Source organism: Pseudophryne corroboree, chromosome 8 (assembly GCF_028390025.1).
Source record: "Pseudophryne corroboree isolate aPseCor3 chromosome 8, aPseCor3.hap2, whole genome shotgun sequence".
In the NCBI taxonomy this organism is placed as follows: domain Eukaryota; kingdom Metazoa; phylum Chordata; class Amphibia; order Anura; family Myobatrachidae; genus Pseudophryne; species Pseudophryne corroboree.
Genome location: NC_086451.1, coordinates 169,765,385 through 169,784,762, shown reverse-complemented (window position 1 = coordinate 169,784,762; position 19,378 = coordinate 169,765,385). Strand labels below are relative to the sequence as shown.

The window sequence follows — 19,378 nt, the reverse complement described above, 5'->3', positions numbered from 1 at the left end:
CTGCGGCTGCTGCCCGTAGTGCCCTGGCCTGATCTGTTCGTTACGACGGGCGGCGGGAGTCGCAGGACGCAGACCCGACGGGAGCGCTGGTGTGCGGCTGCGGCATGATACAATGAGTCATTGTGACTCATTGTAATGCCGGCGGCTGTGGGCCCTTGAGTGCGGCGGGGCCCCAGTGCAATGCACTGCCTGCCCTGCCAGTAGTTCCACCCCTGGTGCCCCCCACTGGTGTGGGCTCCTGCAAGAGAGCCCCAGCGTCATGCAGTGGATTTGGCAGAAGCAGAGGACTCTGCTCCTGCGATCTTGAAGAGGCTTCTTGGAGTCAGCATCAGCATTCCCTTGATGAATCCACAATGCCCTCCTATCCGAGACTGCCATGAAATTGGCCCGTGAGCACTTGTGCCCGGTGTAGGATTTTTAAATATGTGTAGTTTACTGTATGCAAGGGTTTAAAACCTTTTAGGAACTGAGATCTAAGGTGTATTACATGTAGTTTAAAAAAAACAAAAAAGGTTTATTTTATGGCAGTAGTTTCCAAACTGGGGTTCTTGCACTGGTAGCAAAGTTTGGTGGTCCAGGACCAATTAAAATTATTTATACTTTATTAAATTGGCAAAACCATTCCCTCACAACATAACTGAACCTGAGGATGACATGCTATAAACACAATTTACTTAATTTTATATTTTTTTCTGAATTTCTCAATAAAAAAAACTTTGGCCTAGGGGTGCCGTGAAACAAATTTTGATACTATTTATTTATATAGTGCTCTTTCTCCAACAGGACTCAAGGCGCTTGAGATATGGCTTCTGGAACTGAACACAGGATTCTAAATGTGGCTGTACCAATGACCTATACAGTGGCATTACAGGTTGAGTATCCCTTATCCAAAATGCTTGGGACCAGAGGAATTTTGGATATCGGATTTTTCTGTATTTTGGAATAATTGCATACCATAACGAGATATTATGGTGATGGGAACTAAATCTAAGCACAGAATGCATTTATGTTTCATATATACCATATACACACAGCCTGAAGGTCATTTTAGCCAATATTTTTTATAACTTTGTGCATTAAACAAAGTGTGTGTACATTCACAGAATTCATTTATGTGTCATATACACCTTATACACACAGTCTGAAGTTCATTTAATACAATATTTTTAATAACTTTGAGTATTAAACAAAGTTTGTGTACACTGAGCCATCAAAAAACAAAGGTTTCACTATCTCAGTCTCACTCAAAAAAGTCCGTATTTCGGAATATTCCGTATTTCGGAATATTTGGATATGGGATACTCAACCTGTATTACTTTTTTCTGCTACTGGTTCTTTACCTATGCAAACAAGTATCTGACTTGCCTTTCCTATTGCTTTGTTACATTGCTCACCTGAAATAGTAATACTTAGATAGCTTTCCTCTTGCCATTATAATGCCCTTAATATTATAGTTAGCCTTTGTATTTTTGAGACGTGTATGATTTTGCATTTTTTGGCATTAAATGTTGCCATGTTCTTGACCATTCCTCTAGTCCAGGGGCGGAACTGCCAGAGACAACGGAGTCAGTTGCCGCCGGGCTCCAGCCCTAAAGGGGCTTCCTCCATTGCCCTCCGGCTGTTACGTGCCCTTCCTACTAAATAGACAAAGGCGCTACCAGCAGGGTCTCGCAGTTTGTACATTCCATGCCGTAACACCCTTCTTTCCACCTTTTTCAAGACCCAGCCCAGCAGCCTCGCCGCTGCCACCACCGCTAGCTGCAGCACTGCAAGCGGTGGGGTGCCCCTGCTTCTTCTCACACCACAGATAGCTGGGCAGCACTGCAACTGCCTGCCTGATTGCTCCGCCCCCTTCTGGCTCCCAAGCACCTCTGCTGCCCAGTGATCCAGGAGCCTGCTGCTAGGAAGAAGTGGCCGAGCTTCAGCAAGCGAGTCTGGACACTGGCGGAGGAAGCCATGATAACCAGATAATGGGGAGTGGAGAGCCAGTTCCAAGGTAATACTTTATACAGCTGGTTGAGATCCTGGTCGGTGGATATGGATTCCAAGAAAACCCTGGAGGTGCTTCCTTTCAAGGGAGACACTCTCTTTGGAGAAGACCTCAATAAGATTGTAGCTGATCTGGCTACTGCTAAAACAGCTTGCCTACCTAGTATGACTCCTACCACGCAGAAGGCTAAAAGTACTTTCCCTTGGCCCTTTCATCCTCAAGGTAAAGCGTACCCAAGGTCAGACATACCCAAAGCAAGCTCATGCTTCCAGACCTGCCAAGCCCAGACTGAAGCAAGCCTGGGCTGCCCATCAGCCTGCTTCCAAAACGGACAAGCCTGCCGCATGACGGTGCAGGCCTCCCTCTGGGGGATCCCAGGGTGGGGGGCCCGACTTCTAGGTTTGGCATAATTCTAAGCTAGAGAATTCTGTTTGGAGCTCACCTTGTACTTTGTGAAGAAATAATCAGCATTGTGGCTGAGCAGATACATGTAGTGTGTGGCTGCAAACTGCATGGATCTGCTGCGTTGTAATGCTGATACTTTTTTTTTCAAAGTACCAATAGCTTCATATAATGTTCACAATTTTTATGCAGGATCAAATAGCTCAATAGGTAGGGTGTTTGATTAGAATTCAACAGGTTATAGGTTTGAATCCTGGGTATGGTAGTTTGAGATGTGTTATTTAATAAAGTATGTTGTTCTAACTGCCGGCATCCTATCACCTGGGATATCATACTAAATAAATGGAGTTGATCAATTTTTTTTTATTTTTTTTTTAAACTAGGGACAATTTCCAGATACTTTTCTTTATAACTGAGATTGCCCACTGGAACTTCACATCAGTTGACAACTATGCATGAGTGGGCAGTGCTTGCTCTGGATCTGCCCACCCATTTATGTGCCGTCATAAAAGAAAGCACAACTGACAGTTATCCTGGGCGTACACTACACAATTATCTGTCAGGCTATCTATCCAGTCTGGATGGATGGAATAAAAATCTGGTAATGTATAGGAGCAAATGTCAATTAACCATTTGCTCCCAAACACTAGAAAAGTGGTCAAAAATGGTCATTACACAAATTGGTTAAACCCAAAATTTAACCAATTTGTTTAGGGGACCATTTTTGTCCATTTTCTAGTGTTTGAGAGTAAATCGTTGATGGTCATTTGCTCACATAGATAACCGGATTTCTATTCCAACCAGCCAGTGTTGGAGATATGGTCTGCCAGAATGCATAATGCATACCAGAGCCATAACTAGACTTTTTGGTGCCCTGTGACAGATAATTATATGCCCCCCCCCCCTCCCCATTTTTGCAATATGGACAAAAGGCGCATGCCTTGTGGGGAAGGGGCATAACAAGATTGGTCTCAGAGAAAGCACATGAGATATGAAGATATATCTAGTATACTTGACACTCAATGGTTTGTGGTATTGCCGGGGTGCCCTCCTTAAATGCATATACAGTCACACATGGCGTGTTTGTGCAAATGGCATATCAGCAGTCAGCACTAACTGGTGACATGCCATTTGTACAAGTAAACCATGTGTGACTAATATATAAACATACTTTATTAAATAACACCTCAAACTATCATACCCAGGATTCAAACCTATAACCTGTTGAATTCTAATCAAATACCCTACCCATTGAGCTACTTGATCCTGCATCTATTCTAACCTCCAAAAACAGATTCAGTTGCATTTTCCAGCGTGTTTTGTTTGCGCCTTTGCAAATGTCTTACATCGACAAACTTATTTAGTACTATTTTGCAAATAGGGTTACATTGTCGCAACATTGTGTTCCCTAATTGCTTGATTTTTTTAAATGCAACAATTGATAAAGACACCAGATAATTGCTCTGTGGAGTCTTATTTTGTGTCTACTTCTTATCTACATTTAATTCCTTACCTCTAATCAAGGCATTTTTAAATGCTGGGGGCTGCCAGGACGTGAGGCCTACCTAGACTTTAGATCTGAATTTGAATGTACTTGTGAACTAACTTAATTTCCTACTTCTAAATTCATTCCTAAATTCACTACTTATATTAATCCTGTAGTTGGGCATTTTGAGCCTTCAATTGTGGGCATTGTTTTGTGTCCAGACCAGCAGCTGGTGGTGTGCATTTTGCTGGAAAGGCATCGAAGACCTCCGATATGCTGCATCTCCTGATGTGTGTCTCCCTCAAGTGGCTGTCAGCAAATGCATGCTAGACACCCCATTCCAAGCTGATTGTGACATCACGGAACATGCATCATAGAACAGGCATGCTAGAATATGGGTCTTCAACCTGCGACCCTCCAGCTGCTGTGGAACTACATATACCAGCATGCCCTGCCTCAGTTTTAGCATACCTTAATAGCAAAACTGTGGCAGGGCATGCTGGGATGTGTAGTTTCACAGCAGCTGGAGGGCCACAGGATGAAGACCCATGTGCTAGAGCCAAGCCGCAGGTACATTGAATGCTAGCAAGCTGAATGTTTAAATCATTTTTGTTCCGCAGCATTCCAATGCGGAAGATTCCATGGAACCAGAGATTATTCCATTGAGAAGGACATGCTGCCTGGATGACTGCACTGTGCAAATTAAATCACGGAGCCAGTTGGCTTGTGGGTGGCTCTGGTGACTGGGTGGTTGGGTGGGCGGTGTGTCGGAGGTGGAGCACATGTGTCACGATCCAGGTAATTCCTTATCAGTATTTACCTTCCAAATGTCTCCTGAGACTGTCCCAGTGTTCCAAGCCTGGATTCCATCTGCACTGTCTGTGTGCAGCACGCTGCATCTCATTGTTTCTAATCTCTTTACTGTGATTCTGGCAGCATCAGGGTTAAGTTTCACATGCAAGTTACAAACAGTCTTTCCCTCCAAGTTCAAACATGGGCGCAGCCATGTTTGTTTTCATCACATGTTACTTTTCAGCCTATCAGCTGTACTCTGCTCTCGGCCTGATTACCCAGCAGCTGCACTCTGGACTCTGCTTAATCAGCCAGCCAATCCCTGTTTCCCAGCTGGTATAAATATCTTGTTCCTGGGCTGGAAAGATTTGTCAGTGCTTCAATTGTCTTCAGTGATTCCAGTGTGCAGTCCTTCCATGGACTTTCTCTGCTGTACAGCCTGACTCTGCAGTGTCTACATTGCTCCCTGTGACTGGCAGTTACCTGAGACCGGCTTCCAGCTTCTAGCTTCCAGCGGTGCTCTGCCCTGCCAGCAACCATCGGTGTTCCGCCATCGATCCCCAGTAACCATCGGTGTTCCGCCATCGATACCCAGTCACCATCGGTGTTCCGCCATCGATCCCAAGTCACCATCGGTGTTCCGCCATCGATCCCTAGTAGCCATCGGTGTTCCGCCATCGATCCCCAGTCACCATCGGTGTCCCGCCATCGATCCCCAGTCTCCATCGGTGCTCCGCCATCGATCCCAAGTCTCCATCGGTGCTCCGCCATCGATCCCAAGTCTCCATCGGTGCTCCGCCATCGATCCCAAGTCTCCATCGGTGCTCCGCCATCGATCCCAAGTCTCCATCGGTGCTCCGCCATCGATCCCAAGTCTCCATCGGTGCTCCGCCATCGATCCCAAGTATTTCTCTGAACTGTGATTCCTGTTACCTGTACCAAGTCATCCGTATTCCTCTGAACTGTGTTTAATAAACCTTTGAACTGTCCTTCGTTGTCTTGGTCACGCCTTCGGGCATTTGTTCTAAAGGTTCCCTGCTTGTCTAAGAACCCTGTACTGCCTCCCAGGTACACATATATCTCAGCCCCTACAACTGAGGCTTCCCCCTGGTCAGCACCAGCCCTCAGTTTGTGACAGTAAGCACTGACCCAATGGATCCGGCCGGAGACCAGGTCCAAGCGACCAGGCCGATGCAAGAACTTGCAGCCTGCCTTGAACGTCAGGAGACTGCACAGGGCCATGTGATCCGCTGTCTCCAGGACCTCTCCTCTCGGCTGGATGGAATACAAGTAACCCTCCGTGGTTCAGGGGCGTCTGTGTCTACAGCCCAAGAAGGGGCGTCTGTGTCTACAGCCCAAGAAGGGGCGTCTGTGTCTACAACCCCAGGAGGGGTATCCAATGTTCAAGCTCTAGTAGGGGCATATGAGTCTTCTCAAAAAGGAGTTTATGATCTGTCAACCCCAGGAGGGGTGCTGGAGAAAACAACCCTGAGAGAGGTGTCTGATTCGTCAACCCCAGGAGGGGTCACCAAAGTTTCAGCCCCAAGGGAAGTATCCAGAGCCAAGTTCCCAGATGGAAATTTTTGTGCTACAGATGCAGTTATGAACTCCAGTTTGCCGTCTTCAGAGAGCACCACCCTGTTGGCATCCAGCATGGACCATGTCCAGGATGGTCTAACTGAACACTCTGATACAACTCATTCCGGTTCTAACCGGATTCTGACTCCTTCAGTTCCAGCCGATTCCGATATCTGTGGACCCAATCCGGTTCCATCCGTAGGTCCAAAGACTCCTTCAGTTCCAGCTGATTCAACGGTCTCCAAACTCAATCCTGTCCTATCCGTCGGCCCAAAGTCTCCGCCGGTCTCAGCTGGTTCAAGTTTGTCTGGACTCAATCTGGTCTCGTCCATAGGTCCAGTACAGTCTCATCTGGTTCCAGCCAGTTCAAGTTCATCAGGATTCAATCTAGATCCTTCCGTTTGTTCAGGTAAAGAATTTATAAGAAGTGTCCTGGGGCCACTCCTAAAGGAGGGGGTGCTGTCACGATCCAGGTAATTCCTTATCAGTATTTACCTTCCAAATGTCTCCTGAGACTGTCCCAGTGTTCCAAGCCTGGATTCCATCTGCACTGTCTGTGTGCAGCACGCTGCATCTCATTGTTTCTAATCTCTTTACTGTGATTCTGGCAGCATCAGGGTTAAGTTTCACATGCAAGTTACAAACAGTCTTTCCCTCCAAGTTCAAACATGGGCGCAGCCATGTTTGTTTTCATCACATGTTACTTTTCAGCCTATCAGCTGTACTCTGCTCTCGGCCTGATTACCCAGCAGCTGCACTCTGGACTCTGCTTAATCAGCCAGCCAATCCCTGTTTCCCAGCTGGTATAAATATCTTGTTCCTGGGCTGGAAAGATTTGTCAGTGCTTCAATTGTCTTCAGTGATTCCAGTGTGCAGTCCTTCCATGGACTTTCTCTGCTGTACAGCCTGACTCTGCAGTGTCTACATTGCTCCCTGTGACTGGCAGTTACCTGAGACCGGCTTCCAGCTTCTAGCTTCCAGCGGTGCTCTGCCCTGCCAGCAACCATCGGTGTTCCGCCATCGATCCCCAGTAACCATCGGTGTTCCGCCATCGATCCCCAGTCACCATCGGTGTTCCGCCATCGATCCCAAGTCACCATCGGTGTTCCGCCATCGATCCCCAGTCGCCATCGGTGTTCCGCCATCGATCCCCAGTCACCATCGGTGCTCCGCCATCGATCCCAAGTCTCAATCGGTGCTCCGCCATCGATCCCAAGTCTCCATCGGTGCTCCGCCATCGATCCCAAGTCTCCATCGGTGCTCCGCCATCGATCCCAAGTCTCCATCGGTGCTCCGCCATCGATCCCAAGTCTCCATCGGTGCTCCGCCATCGATCCCAAGTCTCCATCGGTGCTCCGCCATCGATCCCAAGTATTTCTCTGAACTGTGATTCCTGTTACCTGTACCAAGTCATCCGTATTCCTCTGAACTGTGTTTAATAAACCTTTGAACTTTCCTTCATTGTCTTGGTCACGCCTTCGGGCATTTGTTCTAAAGGTTCCCTGCTTGTCTAAGAACCCTGTACTGCCTCCCAGGTACACATATACCTCAGCCCCTACAACTGAGGCTTCCCCCTGGTCAGCACCAGCCCTCAGTTTGTGACAACATGCAAATGAATGTGTATCATCCAGCTAGTGAGAGTGAAAACTCATGCAGGAGTGTGCCTGCTTGTCAGTGGGTTATGCACCTTGCCAGGCGTCAAATCTACATGGAGCAGCTGGAGGGGACAAGAGCAGGTTTGCAAAATATAGATAGAAGAGCATATATGCTGGCGCATTCTCCATGATTGTGTCAGCTTATGTTTTGGTGCACTGCACTTTCCTTCACTAAGTTTTAGCCATTTTGGTTAAACGCAAGTGTAGTTGCTTCTCGCCCTTTTGGCTGTGATCTTGTATCGTGGTTGAAGAGTCTGCTGGAGGGATTGTTTTCTTCATTGGCGAGAGACTGAAGATATTCCAGGATGGAAGGCTTGGGAACACTATCCGTTTTTCAGTTGTGGAAGAGTTGAAAGACCGGATTGGACTACATTCTATAGTAAAGGATATCTTTGTATTTATTAATCCTCCCTTTATATGTGTCTGTCTTTCAATAAAGCGTCGGGCTTGTGATTCCTTCACCCTCTTACACTCCACACCCATAGCCTTATTAACTGTTGTATTATTGTATTGTTTAAATGTATAGTGCAGTTCATGATTTATAGTGTAGGCTGGCCTGTGCTGTAGTTCTTGAACTGTACTATACCGACAGCATTTGTATTGTGTTTTGGCTGTGCTGCAACACGGTACTTATGTGTGTAATGTTTATGTATGTTTTTTTGCTTCTTTATGTCAATAAAGACTGCTTTTTCAATCCAATATCTGAAAACAATCAATGTTTATCTTTGATGGCAATAGAAGTGGTATGATATTTGCTGCTTTTGAAAGGCAATATCTGATATGTCCCCTATCTGGGAACCATATATTAAATGGCTTTTCAGAAAAGGGAGATGGGAGAAGAGCTTTCAGTACTTGTAGGACCAATGCTCATTTCCTATTCTAGCCTCCAAAAACAGATTCAGTTGCATTTTCCAGCGTGTTTTGGATGCGCCTTTGCAAATGTCTTACATCGACAAACTTATTTAGTACTATTTTGCAAATAGGGTTACATTGTTGCAACATTGTGTTCCCTAATTGCTTGATTTTTTAAATGCAACAATTGATAAAGACACCTGATAACTGCTCTGTGGAGTCTTATTTTGTGTCTACTTTTTATCTACATTTAATTCTCTACCTCTAATCAAGGCATTTTTAAGTGCTGGGGGCTGCCAGGACGTGAGGCCTACCTAGACTTTAGATCTGAATTTGAATGTACTTGTGAACTAACTTAATTTCCTACTTCTAAATTCATTCCTAAATTCACTACTTACATGAATCCTGTAGTTGGGCATTTTGGGACTTCGATTGTGGGCATTGTTTTGTGTCCAGACCAGCAGCAGGTGGTGTGCATTTGCTGGAAAGGCATCGAAGACCTCCGATATGCTGCATCTCCTGATGTGTGTCTCCCTCAAGTGGCTGTCAGCAAATGCCTGCTAGACACCCCATTCCTAGCTGATTGTGACATCACGGTACATGCATCATAGAACAGGCATGCTAGAACATGGGTCTTCAACCTGCGACCCTCCAGCTGCTGTGGAACTACACATCCCAGCATGCCCTGCCTCAGTTTTAGCATACCTTAATAGCAAAACTGTGGCAGGGCATGCTGGGATGTGTAGTTTCACAGCAGCTGGAGGGCCACAGGATGAAGACCCATGTGCTAAAGCCAAGCCGCAGGTACATTGAATGCTAGCAAGCTGAATATTTAAATCCTTTTTATTCCGCAGCATTCCAATGTGGAAGATTCCATGGAACCAGAGATCCTTCCATTGAGAAGGACATGCTGCCTGGATGACTACACTGTGCAAATTAAATCACGGAGCCAGTTGGCTTGTGGGTGGCTCTGGTCACTGGGTGGTTGGGTGGGTGGTGTGTCAGAGGTGGAGCACATGCAAATGATTGTGTATCATCCAGCTAGTGAGAGAGAAAACTCATGCAGGAGTGTGCCTGCTTGTCAGTGGGTTATGCACCTTTCCAGACGTCAAATCTACATGGAGCAGCTGGAGAGGACAAGAGCAGGTTTGCAAAATATAGACAGAAGAGCTCTCCAGCCTAGTTTGCTGTCTGTTTCCACTTCTCTTTTCTTGAGCCGCTCCCTTCTATGGCCTTGCGCACTATCCTGACTTCTCCCATCTGCTTACTTTGTGCCTTCCAACGCACAATGCGAACTACAGGTAGTGCTGCAGGGCCCACACCCTTTTACTTGCCATACAGAGCAGCTCTGGAGCTGTTACAGTGCCCAGCTTCTGCAAGAAATCAGCTTGAATGCTTCAGGGGCTGGGGCATAGCCAACATGAGCCCCACACCGAAGGAGGGTGGAGGTGTTTAATGCGAACTAGGGGTCATCCAAGCGCCGCAAAAGGCCGCCATGCCCTGCACGCCCCTTTTCTCTTTTCATATGCAGACGAGGGTTGAAGCCAACTTTGACCCACTGCTTGGATGACATCACCATATGCAAATCCATCTGCTGCAGGCCTTCCCCCAGGAATGCTTGCACTAGTTGTTGCATTTGGTTTGTTGTTTGGGGGTGCTTCAGTATTAGGCAGCCTTCTGCCCTCCCATGTTCATCTGAAAATATGTGTTGTCCCTGCAGTTGTTGTCCCCAGATGAGAGTTCCCTTGTGCTGCCGCAGTTGAATCTTCTTAACTTGACAGAGATGTGCCTGAGCAGCGGCCCTCCCCAGCCCTATCCCAAATCATACTTATTTTGCATAGGAGATACCATGGTCATGAAGATTGTTCTCCCAGGGTGAGGTTCATTCATTGCATTCTGGGTATGCTGACCCCTGTGATTTCCCCAAATGTGGGAAACTTGACTGCATTATTTGTGGTAGTGGGGGACTGTGTTTGTGCTTTCCTCTGGTCAGCTCTGGTAAAAGTCAGATTTCTTTGTCTCAGATCTTCCTCTAGCCTTGTTCTTCTTTCGAGAGTTCCCTTGTGCTGCCTCAGTTGGATCTCCTTCACTTGACAGGGGGGTGCCCAAGCAGCGACCCTCCCCAGCTCTAGCCCAACTCCTACTTACCTGCCAGGTGAGATACTATGATCATGAAGGTGCTTCTCCCAGGGCAAGGCTCACCCATTGCACTCTGGGTGTGCTGCCCCTGTGATTTCCCCAAATGTGGGAAACTTGACTGCATAATTTGTGTTTCCACTGGTCGGCTTTCATATAATTCAGATCTCTTTGTCTCAGGTCTCTCTCCAGCCTAGTTTGCAGTCTGTTTCCACTTCTTTTTTTTTGAGCCCCTCCCTTCTATACCCTTGTGCACTATCCTGATTTCTCCTCCTGTCTGCTTACTTTGTGCCTTCCAATGCACAATGCAAACTACAGGTAGTGCTGCAGGGCCCACAAACTTTTACTTGCATTACAGAGCAGCTCTGGAGCTGTTACAGTGCCAAGCTGCTGCAAGAAATCAGCTTGAATGCTTCAGGGGCTGGGGCATTGCCAACATGAGCCCCACACCGAAGGAGGGTGGGGTGTTTATTGCGAACTAAGGGTCATCCAAGCGCCGCAAAAGGCCGCCATTCCCTGCACGCCCCTCTTCTCTATTCATATGCAGATGAGTGTTGAAGCCAACTTTGACCCACTGCTTGGATGACATCACCATATGCAAATCCATCTGCTGCAGGCCTTCCCCCAGGAATGCTTGCACTAGTTGTTGCATTTGGTTTGTTGTTTGGGGGTGCTTCAGTATTAGGCAGCCTTCTGCCCCCCCATGTTCATCTGAAAATATGTGTTCTCCCTGCAGTTGTTGTCCCCAGATGAGAGTTCCCTTGTGCTGCCTCAGTTGAATCTCCTTTACTTGACAGAGATGTGCCTGAGCAGCGGCCCTCCCCAGCTCTATCCCAAATCATACTTATTTTGCATAGGAGATACCATGGTCATGAAGATTGTTCTCCCAGGGTGAGGTTCATTCATTGCATTCTGGGTATGCTGACCCTTGTGATTTCCCCAAATGTGGGAAACTGGACTGCATTATTTGTGGTAGTGAGGGACTGTGTTTGTGCTTTCCTCTGGTCAGCTCTGGTAAAAGTCAGATTTCTTTGTCTCAGATCTTCCTCTAGCCTTGTTCTTCTTTCGAGAGTTCCCTTGTGCTGCCTCAGTTGGATCTCCTTCACTTGACAGGGGGGTGCCCGAGCAGCGATCCTCCCCAGCTCTAGCCCAGCTCCTACTTACCTGCCAGGTGAGATACTATGATCATGAAGGTGCTTCTCCCAGGGCAAGGCTCACCCATTGCACTCTGGGTGTGCTACTCCTGCGGTTTCCCCAAATGTTGGACACTTGACTGCATAATTTGTGTTTCACCTGGTCGGCTCTCGTATAATTCAGATCTCTTTGTCTCAGGTCTCTCTCCAGCCTAATTTGCAGTCTGTTTCCACTACTCTTTTCTTGAGTTGCTCCCTTCTATGCCCTTGCGCACTATCCTGACTTCTCCCGTCTGCTTACTTTGTGCCTTCCAACGCACAATGCAAACTACAGGTAGTGCTGCAGGGCCCACACCCTTTTACTTGCCTTACAGAGCAGCTGTAAGGCAAGTAAAAGCTGGAGCTGTTACAGTGCCCAGCTGCTGCAAGAAATCAGCTTGAATGCTTCAGGGGCTGGGGCATAGCCATCATGAGCCCCACACCGAAGGAGGGTGGAGGTGTTTAATGCGAACTAGGGGTCATCCAAGCACCGCAAAAGGCCGCCATGCCCTGCATGCCAATTTTATCTTTTCATATGCAGACGAGGGTTGAAGCCAACTTTGACCCACTGCTTGGATGACATCACCATATGCAAATCCATCTGCTGCAGGCCTTCCCCCAGGAATGCTTGCACTAGTTGTTGCATTTGGTTTGTTGTTTGGGGGTGCTTCAGTATTAAGCAGCCTTCTGCCCTCCCATGTTCATCTGAAAATATGTGTTCTCCCTGCAGTTGTTGTCCCCAGATGAGAGTTCCCTTGTGCTGCCTCAGTTGAATCTCCTTAACTTGACAGAGATGTGCCTGAGCAGCGGCCCTCCCCAGCCCTATCCCAAATCATACTTATTGTGCATAGGCGATACCATGGTCATGAAGATTGTTCTCTCAGGGTGAGGTTCATTCATTGCATTCTGGGTATGCTGACCCCTGTGATTTCCCTAAATGTGGGAAACTCGACTGCATTATTTGTGGTAGTGCTTTCCTCTGGTCAGCGCTGGTAAAAGTCAGATTTCTTTGTCTCAGATTTTCCTCTAGCCTTGTTCTTCTTTCGAGAGTTCCCTTGTGCTGCCTCAGTTGGATCTCCTTCACTTGACAGGGGGGTGCCCGAGCAGCGACCCTCCCCAGCTCTAGCCCAACTCCTACTTACCTGCCAGGTGAGATACTATGATCATGAAGTTGCTTCTCCCTGGGCAAGGATCACCCATTGCACTCTGGGTGTGCTGCCCCTGTGATTTCTCCAAATGTGGGAAACTTGACTGCGTAATATGTGTTTCCCCTGGTCGGCTCTCATATAATTCAGATCTCTTTGTCTCAGGTCTCTCTCCAGCCTAGTTTACTGTCTGTTTCCACTTCTTTTTTCTTGAGCCCCTCCCTTCTATACCCTTGTGCACTATTCTGACTTCTCCTCCCGTCTGCTTACTTTGTGCCTTACAATGCACAATGCAAACTACAGGTAGTGCTGCAGGGCCTACACCCTTTTACTTGCCTTACAGAGCAGCTCTGGAGCTGTTACAGTGCCCAGCTGCTGCAAGAAATCAGCTTGAATGCTTCAGGGGCTGGGGCATGGCCAACATGAGCCCCACACAGAAGGAGGGTGGGGGTATTTAATGCGAACTAGGGGTCATCCAAGCGCCGCAAAAGGCCGCCATGCCCTGCATACCCCTTTTCTCTTTTCATATGCAGATGAGGGTTCCAGCCAACTTTGGCCCACTGCTTGGATGACATCACCGTATGCAAATCCGTCTTCTGCAGACCTTCCCCCAGGAATGCTTGTACTAGTTGTTGCATTTGGTTTGTTGTTTGGGGGTGCTTCAGTATTAGGCAGCCTTCTGCCCTCCCATGTTCATCTGAAAATATGTGTTCTCCCTGCAGTTGTTGTCCCCAGATGAGAGTTCCCTTGTGCTGCCTCAGTTGAATCTCCTTTACTTGACAGAGATGTGCCTGAGCAGCGGCCCTCCCCAGCCCTATCCCAAATCATACTTATTTTGCATAGGAGATACCATGGTCATGAAGATTGTTCTCCCAGGGTGAGGTTCATTCATTGCATTCTGGGTATGCTGACCCCTGTGATTTCCCCAAATGTGGGAAACTTGACTGCATTATTTGTGGTAGTGAGTGACTGTGTTTGTGCTTTCCTCTGGTCAGCTCTGGTAAAAGTCAGATTTCTTTGTCTCAGATCTTCCTCTAGCCTTGTTCTTCTTTCAAGAGTTTCCTTGTGCTGCCTCAGTTGGATCTCCTTCACTTGAGAAGGGGGTGCCCGAGCAGCGACCCTCCCCAGCTCTAGCCCAACTCCTACTTACCTGCCAGGTGAGATACTATGATCATGAAGGTGCTTCTCCCAGGGCAAGGCTCACCCATTGCACTCTGGGTGTGCTGCTCCTGCGATTTCCCCAAATGTGGGAAACTTGACTGCATAATTTGTGTTCCCCTGGTCGGCTCTCGTATAATTCAGATCTCTTTGTCTCAGGTCTCTCTCCAGCCTAGTTTGCTGTCTGTTTCCACTTCTCTTTTCTTGAGCCCCTCCCTTCTATGCCCTTGCGCACTATCCTGACTTCTCCCGTCTGCTTACTTTTTGCCTTCCAACGCACAATGCGAACTACAGGTAGTGCTGCAGGTCCCACACCCTTTTATTTGCCTTACAGAGCAGCTCTGGAGCTGTTACAGTGCCCAGCTGCTGCAAGAAATCAGCTTGAATGCTTCAGGGGCTGGGGCATAGCCAACATGAGCCCCACACCGAAGGAGGGTGGAGGTGTTTAATGCGAGCTAGGGGTCATCCAAGCGCCGCAAAAGGCTGCCATGCCCTGCACGCCCCTTTTCTCTTTTCATATGCAGACAAGGGTTGAAGCCAACTTTGTCCAGAGGAAAGCACAAACACAGCCCCCCACTACCACAAATAATGCAGTCGAGTTTCCCACATTTGTGGAAATCACAGGGGTCAGCATACCCAGAATGCAATGAATGAACCTCACCCTGGGAGAACAATCTTCATGACCATGGTATCTCCTATGCAAAATAAGTATGATTTGGGATAGGGCTGGGGAGGGCCGCTGCTCAGGCACATCTCTGTCAAGTAAAGGAGATTCAACTGAGGCAGCACAAGGGAACTCTCATCTGGGGACAACAACTGCAGGGAGAACACATATTTTCAGATGAACATGGGAGGGCAGAAGGCTACCTAATACTGAAGCACCCCCAAACAACAAACAAAATGCAACAACTAGTGCAAGCATTCCTGGGGGAAGGCCTGCAGCAGATGGATTTGCATATGGTGATGTCATCCAAGCAGTGGGTCAAAGTTGGCTTCAACCCTCGTCTGCATATGAAAAGAGAAAAGGGGCGTGCAGGGCATGGCGGCCTTTTGCGGCGCTTGGATGACCCCTAGTTCGCATTAAACACCTCCACCCTACTTCGGTGTGGGGCTCATGTTGGCTATGCCCCAGCCCCTGAAGCATTCAAGCTGATTACTTGCAGCAGCTGGGCACTGTAATAGCTCCAGAGCTGCTCTGTAAGGCAACTAAAAGGGTGTGGGCCCTGCAGCACTACCTGTAGTTCGCATTGTGCGTTGGAAGGCACAAAGTAAGCAGACAGGAGAAGTCAGAATAGTGGAGATAAGAAGTAGACGCAAAATAAGACTCCACAGAGCAGTTATCAGGTGTCTTTATCAATTGTTGCATTTAAAAAATCAAGCAATTAGGGAACACAATGTTGCAACAATGTAACCCTATTTGCAAAATAGTACTAAATAAGTTTGTCGATGTAAGACATTTGCAAAGGCGCATCCAAAACACGCTGGAAAATGCAACTGAATCTGTTTTTGGAGGCTAGAATAGGAAATGAGCATTGGTCCTACAAGTACTGAAAGCTCTTCTCCCATCTCCCTTTTCTGAAAAGCCATTTAATATATGGTTCCCAGATAGGGGACATATCAGATATTGCCTTTCAAAAGCAGCAAATATCATACCACTTCTATTGCCATCAAAGATAAACATTGATTGTTTTCAGATATTGGATTGAAAAAGCAGTCTTTATTGACATAAAGAAGCAAAAAAACATACATAAACATTACACACATAAGTACCGTGTTGCAGCACAGCCAAAACACAATACAAATGCTGTCGGTATAGTACAGTTCAAGAACTACAGCACAGGCCAGCCTACACTATAAATCATGAACTGCACTATACATTTAAACAATACAATAATACAACAGTTAATAAGGCTATGGGTGTGGAGTGTAAGAGGGTGAGGGAATCACAAGCCCGAAGCTTTATTGAAAGACAGACACATATAAAGGGAGGATTAATAAATACAAAGATATCCTTTACTATAGAATGTAATTCAATCCGGTCTTTCAACTCTTCCACAACTGAAAAACGGATAGTGTTCCCAAGCCTTCCATCCTGGAATATCTTTGGTCTTTTGCCAATGAAGAAAACAATCCCTTCAGCAGACTCTTTAACCACGATACAAGATCACAGCCAAAAGGGCGAGAAGCAACTACACTTGCGTTTAACCAAAATAGCTAAAACTTAGTGGAGGAAAGTGCAGTGCACCAAAACATAAGCTGACACAATCATGGAGAATGCGCCAGCATATATGCTCTTCTATCTATATTTTGCAAACCTGCTCTTGTCCCCTCCAGCTGCTCCATGTAGATTTGACGTCTGGCAAGGTGCATAACCCACTGACAAGCAGGCACACTCCTGCATGAGTTTTCACTCTCACTAGCTGGATGATACACATTCATTTGCATGTGCTCCACCTCCGACACACCGCCCACCCAACCACCCAGTCACCAGAGCCACCCACAAGCCAACTGGCTCCGTGACTTAATTTGCACAGTGCAGTCATCCAGGCAGCATGTCCTTCTCAATGGAATAATCTCTGGTTCCATGGAATCTTCCGCATTGGAATGCTGCGGAACAAAAAGGATTTAAACATTCAGCTTGCTAGCATTCAATGTACCTGCGGCTTGGCTCTAGCACATGGGTCTTCATCCTGTGGCCCTCCAGCTGCTGTGAAACTACACATCCCAGCATGCCCTGCCACAGTTTTGCTATTAAGGTATGCTAAAACTGAGGCAGGGCATGCTGGGATGTGTAGTTCCACAGCAGCTGGAGGGTCGCAGGTTGAAGACCCATGTTCTAGCATGCCTGTTCTATGATGCATGTACCGTGATGTCACAATCAGCTTGGAATGGGGTGTCTAGCAGGCATTTGCTGACAGACACTTGAGGGAGACACACATCAGGAGATGCAGCATATCGGAGGTCTTCGATGCCTTTCCAGCAAATGCACACCACCTGCTGCTGGTCTGGACACAAAACAATGCCCACAATCGAAGTCCCAAAATGCCCAACTACAGGATTCATGTAAGTAGTGAATTTAGGAATGAATTTAGAAGTAGGAAATTAAGTTAGTTCACAAGTACATTCAAATTCAGATCTAAAGTCTAGGTAGGCCTCACGTCCTGGCAGCCCCCAGCATTTAAAAATGCCTTGATTAGAGGTAGAGAATTAAATGTAGATAAGAAGTAGACACAAAATAAGACTCCACAGAGCAGTTATCAGGTGTCTTTATCAATTGTTGCATTTAAAAAATCAAGCAATTAGGGAACACAATGTTGCAACAATGTAACCCTATTTGCAAAATAGTACTAAATAAGTTTGTCGATGTAAGACATTTGCAAAGGCGCATCCAAAACACGCTGGAAAATGCAACTGAATCTGTTTTTGGAGGCTAGAATAGGAAATGAGCATCGGTCCTACAAGTACTGAAAGTTCTTCTCCCATCTCCCTTTTCTGAAAAGCCATTTAATATATGGTTCCCAGATAGGGGACATATCAGATATTGCCTTTCAAAAGCAGCAAATATCATACCACTTCTATTGCCATCAAAGATAAACATTGATTGTTTTCAGATATTGGATTGAAAAAGCAGTCTTTATTGACATAAAGAAGCAAAAAAACATACATAAACATTACACACATAAGTACCGTTTTGCAGCACAGCCAAAACACAATACAAATGCTGTCGGTATAGTACAGTTCAAGAACTACAGCACAGGCCAGCCTACACTATAAATCATGAACTGCACTATACATTTAAACAATACAATAATACAACAGTTAATAAGGCTATGTGTGTGGAGTGTAAGAGGGTGAGGGAATCACAAGCCCGAAGCTTTATTGAAAGACAGACACATATAAAGGGAGGATTAATAAATACAAAGATATCCTTTACTATAGAATGTAGTCCAATCCGGTCTTTCAACTCTTCCACAACTGAAAAACGGATAGTGTTCCCAAGCCTTCCATCCTGGAATATCTTCAGTCTCTCGCCAATGAAGAAAACAATCCCTCCAGCAGACTCTTCAACCACGATACAAGATCACAGCCAAAAGGGCGAGAAGCAACTACACTTGCATTTAACCAAAATGGCTAAAACTTAGTGAAGGAAAGTGCAGTGCACCAAAACATAAGCTGACACAATCATGGAGAATGCGCCAGCATATATGCTCTTCTATCTATATTTTGCAAACCTGCTCTTGTCCCCTCCAGCTGCTCCATGTAGATTTGACGCCTGGCAAGGTGCATAACCCACTGACAAGCAGGCACACTCCTGCATGAGTTTTCACTCTCACTAGCTGGATGATACACATTCATTTGCATGTGCTCCACCTCCGACACGCCGCCCACCCAACCACCCAGTCACCAGAGCCACCCACAAGCCAACTGGCTCCGTGATTTAATTTGCACAGTGCAGTCATCCAGGCAGCATGTCCTTCTCAATGGAATAATCTCTGGTTCCATGGAATCTTCCGCATTGGAATGCTGCGGAACAAAAATGATTTAAACATTCAGCTTGCTAGCATTCAATGTACCTGCGGCTTGGCTCTAGCACATGGGTCTTCATCCTGTGGCCCTCCAGCTGCTGTGAAACTACACATCCCAGCATGCCCTGCCACAGTTTTGCTATTAAGGTATGCTAAAACTGAGGCAGGGCATGCTGGTATATGTAGTTCCACAGCAGCTGGAGGGTCGCAGGTTGAAGACCCATATTCTAGCATGCCTGTTCTATGATGCATGTTCCGTGATGTCACAATCAGCTTGGAATGGGGTGTCTAGCATGCATTTGCTGACAGCCACTTGAGGGAGACACACATCAGGAGATGCAGCATATCGGAGGTCTTCGATGCCTTTCCAGCAAATGCACACCACCAGCTGCTGGTTTGGACACAAAACAATGCCCACAATTGAAGGCTCAAAATGCCCAACTACAGGATAAATGTAAGTAGTGAATTTAGGAATGAATTTAGAAG

At 46.7% G+C, this 19,378-nt stretch overlaps 8 non-coding genes and 1 pseudogene across 8 annotated transcripts; 8 read left to right on the top strand and 1 right to left on the bottom strand.

The window, feature by feature from the left end:
* The first annotated feature begins 10,579 nt into the window (after positions 1-10,579).
* Positions 10,580-10,743, top strand: LOC134950526 (U1 spliceosomal RNA). Its single transcript, XR_010183429.1, has one exon. It is a non-coding gene; the product is annotated as a U1 spliceosomal RNA (small nuclear RNA).
* Positions 10,744-10,895: 152 nt separating this feature from the next.
* On the top strand, positions 10,896-11,058 carry LOC134952219 (U1 spliceosomal RNA). Its single transcript, XR_010184790.1, has one exon. It is a non-coding gene; the product is annotated as a U1 spliceosomal RNA (small nuclear RNA).
* Positions 11,059-11,731: 673 nt separating this feature from the next.
* Positions 11,732-11,895, top strand: LOC134951611 (U1 spliceosomal RNA). The gene has a single exon (XR_010184318.1). It is a non-coding gene; the product is annotated as a U1 spliceosomal RNA (small nuclear RNA).
* A 152-nt stretch (positions 11,896-12,047) lies between these two features.
* On the top strand, positions 12,048-12,210 carry LOC134953018 (U1 spliceosomal RNA). Its single transcript, XR_010185366.1, has one exon. It is a non-coding gene; the product is annotated as a U1 spliceosomal RNA (small nuclear RNA).
* Positions 12,211-12,897: 687 nt separating this feature from the next.
* LOC134952763 (U1 spliceosomal RNA) lies at positions 12,898-13,064 on the top strand. Its single transcript, XR_010185194.1, has one exon. It is a non-coding gene; the product is annotated as a U1 spliceosomal RNA (small nuclear RNA).
* A 133-nt stretch (positions 13,065-13,197) lies between these two features.
* Positions 13,198-13,339, top strand: LOC134953626 (U1 spliceosomal RNA; annotated as a pseudogene).
* A 695-nt stretch (positions 13,340-14,034) lies between these two features.
* LOC134951380 (U1 spliceosomal RNA) lies at positions 14,035-14,198 on the top strand. Its single transcript, XR_010184131.1, has one exon. It is a non-coding gene; the product is annotated as a U1 spliceosomal RNA (small nuclear RNA).
* A 152-nt stretch (positions 14,199-14,350) lies between these two features.
* LOC134952114 (U1 spliceosomal RNA) lies at positions 14,351-14,511 on the top strand. Its single transcript, XR_010184719.1, has one exon. It is a non-coding gene; the product is annotated as a U1 spliceosomal RNA (small nuclear RNA).
* Positions 14,512-14,914: 403 nt separating this feature from the next.
* LOC134950904 (U1 spliceosomal RNA) lies at positions 14,915-15,078 on the bottom strand. The gene has a single exon (XR_010183740.1). It is a non-coding gene; the product is annotated as a U1 spliceosomal RNA (small nuclear RNA).
* Between the last annotated feature and the right edge of the window lie 4,300 nt (positions 15,079-19,378).